The 3448-nt window shown below is 36.0% G+C and overlaps 1 long non-coding RNA gene across 1 annotated transcript; it reads right to left on the bottom strand.

The window, feature by feature from the left end:
* Nucleotides 1-45: 45 nt before the first annotated feature.
* On the bottom strand, nucleotides 46-3010 carry LOC122072705. Its single transcript, XR_006138574.1, has 2 exons — nucleotides 2655-3010; nucleotides 46-2531 (listed from the first exon to the last, which is right to left on the bottom strand). It is a non-coding gene; the product is annotated as an uncharacterized LOC122072705 (long non-coding RNA).
* Between the last annotated feature and the right edge of the window lie 438 nt (nucleotides 3011-3448).

Genomic DNA, 3448 nt, shown 5'->3' with positions numbered 1-3448 from the left:
TTTTTTTTTTTTTTTTTGGGTTTCCGGATTTTCTTAATTCTTTAATTTCTACAATCTTATTGATCTGTTTTGTGCCAACGGCATGGTTCAAGAGATCGAAATTGCAATCCATATCGACAAGAATTGGCCAGAATCAGCCAATAGCCCTAAAAATTCCGATCTGAATCGGCTAAAATCATGAACAGTGTAGACCATTTCTGCCAATTTGATCCCAATTCCTCAACCCTGGTCAGAGGCACTTATTTTTGTTTATTCTTTTCCTGGTTTTAATTTTCAAAATTATTTTTTAAAATTTTCTTGATCTACAGCTACCAAAAACTGGTCAATCTTGTTCAGATTTGTGAAATCATTTTAGATATCTGCAAACATCTTCATTTAAAATAAAAAAAAAACATCTCCTTCACTCTCCATCAGAGACTTCTTATTTATTAACTAGAATGTTGTTCTCACTTGCGAGCTACAATATCATTTCAAGATTTGAAATTCTTTGGAGAAAATCAATCCACACCTAACTGTTCCCTTGCTTTTGAGGGAGGAGACCATTTCATCTCACCAAGTCCAAGTGTTTTGGCACTATATTTGTATCTAGAAAAGTTTGGTTTGGTTCTTCTTGTTGTGTGTTGATGTACATTACTGTGGCCCTCACTTAACAGCTCAAGCTTTTGGGACAAAAGATTGTAATATGGTATCAAAGCTAGGTGGCCAGGTGTTCAATCTCTGATAAATGCAAGGTGTTTGTGTTATATGTTGTGCCACGTGATAATGTCATGAGTCAAGTCGCATGCGCGTGTGTTGGGGTTGTATTGATATACATTATTATAACCGTTACTCAACAACTCAAGCTTTTGGGATAAGCATTTGTAACAGTCACGATATCATTTGATTGAGATTCTTGAGTTTTTGGCTCCTCAAGCCAACATTGTTCTTATTTTTCTAGCACTTTGCAACTTTTCTCTCTAATATTCTCTTACATTCAATTGCTAGTTTTGAAAATTCTACCTCCTTATAGGGCTATCTCCTGCCATTTTTAACCTGCCACATTTAAGGTTGTTAAAAATGTATTACTTCACGGTTGCACTTTTCTTCTCTTTTCTTTTCTTTTCTTTTCTTTTCTTTTCTTTTCTTTATTTTATTTTATTTTTTATTTTTTGGATAGAACAAACATTGTTGACAATTGGTTTTGACTTGTTACTACTTCTAAGATGCTTGACACCTTGATGGATTTAATTCGTATTAGGCTTTTTACCCCCTTTTTGTGAGTACTTCTGCATTTTTAAGACACATGAAGAAGCTTTTCTCCATAGGATCCCTAATTCTGCTGTGTCTCGGATTATGTGTCAATTTCGAACTGCTGCATAGACAGGGGAAGGTCTACAAATTTATATGCCAATGTCCCTGCATTGGCATGCATCCCATGTAATTCCACAGTGTACCATATGCTTACCATACTACACATTCTCCCATTTCTAAGATTTTTCAAAGCTCCATTTTGCCGCTTGGCAAACTCCATTTGTGCTGAAACTTAACATATGAGCAGGACACCTAAGGGTCTACAAATGTGAATGGTTCCAAAGAATGATGAGATTCCATCAGAAGTTTTAGGCATGGTCATCTTGCTGATTCAAACTCTGTTGTTCTTTCTGTCAGCTTGTCTTAATGAATCTTTCCCCTCTAAAGCACTCCTGATATATCCTCTTGGAACTTTTCTATTCCACACTTAACATGGGTGAGTTTGTAATTATAATTAAACTGGGCATCTTTAGTTTATAATATGATCCATACTTCTAATATTCTAATCCCAATGGAAGACTGTCTAGCTAACTTTCATATGGCTTCAGTGGACAATCCCCTCTTCGGTAGCCATATGTGGGGAATGTTTCCAATCCAGTTCATCCATCAAACAAATGAAATCTGTAGAATTTCTTGTATTAAGTCAACAACTGTCATTGATTAGATTAGATTCTGGTGCTTTTGCTTTAGAAATCCAGGGATGATTGTGGTGTGTGAATGAATCTGGCACAGGGTTTTAGAGCTTCAAAGAGGTTGTCACTCAGGATAAGAAACCAGATGAACAGTGTGACACAGAGTAGCCATGTAAGAAATCTCATAGGGAGAACTTGATTCTTAATTGTACACAAGAGGAAGCAGCTAAGAACCAAACCTGACCTGAATCATTTAAATTTTAGGCCCCTTTCAGAATCAAATTCACAAACACCTCAAGGGCATTTTTTTTTTTCTTTATGAAAGATTGTTTCTTATGTACAGAGATCACATTAACATCTTATTCTATAAATTATTTTGAAACAAAGTGGATTTTATATGCTCCTTAGCAGAAGAAGAAGAGCTTATTAAAATAGAAATTTACATGGAATAATAAAATTTAAGGAGATCTATATATCATTATCTAAGGAGATCGACGAACAGACCTGATGTAATCTTCAAGGGCTTCCATTTGTTCCTTTGAAGGAGGTGTCTCATTGTTCTTTATAGATCTATGAACGTCGTACGTCGTTGATGCTAAGAACAGAAGCCTGTTTTGTTTTGTTCACAAAGAATCATTAATTTCCTTTCTTCTTCTTCTATTTCTTCTAAGGTTAGATCTTTAAACAAAGAAGCAGAGAATGAGAGAAATACAGATTAAAGAATTGACTTACGCAGATGCAGCAAGTATGATCTGCCGAGGAAATATGTGCTTCCCGAAGAGTTTCTCTCTCTCTCTCTCTCTCTCTCTCTCTCTCTCTCTCTCTCTCTCGCGATGGCGTTTTTGCTGCTTATCTCAAGAACACTATTTCGTTCAAGGTCTTAACACGCTTAATCGTGACGGAATCGGTTCGTGCTACTTCGAATCGGACTGAAATAATGTTGAATCGGACTATACCCAATCCGATTTGCCGATTCTAAGGTGTTTTCAAATTACAGTAATAAATGCAGTGGGCCGAGGGCTGAGGAGAGGCTGCGGTGGAGAGAGTGCGTAGGGAAAAGTAAACTAGGGATAGTGTTCTGTCCAGAGCAGGCGGTACATCATAGACACTAGGGTGTGCAATGGTCATCATGTCTCATTACACTAATCAACTATCCAACTCTAAAATATGCAAATGGATTCTCAGATATTGGATTGGATCGATATTTGCTAATATGGATATGATACTGGCTTTGGATCAGCTCATATTGGTTCAGATCGATCAATTTTACTCTTATTTCATAATTTTTTTTCCTTAAATGATTTTACCCCTATTCCCATGTGGATACCCAATTTTAAATAAGTCAGATATCGATCAGTCTTAACTGATATCAATATCAATACGATACAACTACTATGATCAATCTAATACCAATAACTAAAACCATAATATGGATTGATATTTGGCATGAGATTGAACGATACTTTTATATTAGAATGAAGAAGGGTTCTCTTAGACCCCAACGTACAACCATGGTTTTTCATGGT

Source organism: Macadamia integrifolia, chromosome 3, assembly GCF_013358625.1.
Source record: "Macadamia integrifolia cultivar HAES 741 chromosome 3, SCU_Mint_v3, whole genome shotgun sequence".
Classification (NCBI taxonomy): Eukaryota; Viridiplantae; Streptophyta; class Magnoliopsida; order Proteales; family Proteaceae; genus Macadamia; species Macadamia integrifolia.
Note: the sequence above shows the minus strand (reverse complement) of the source record. Positions and strands in the feature narration are given on the sequence as shown.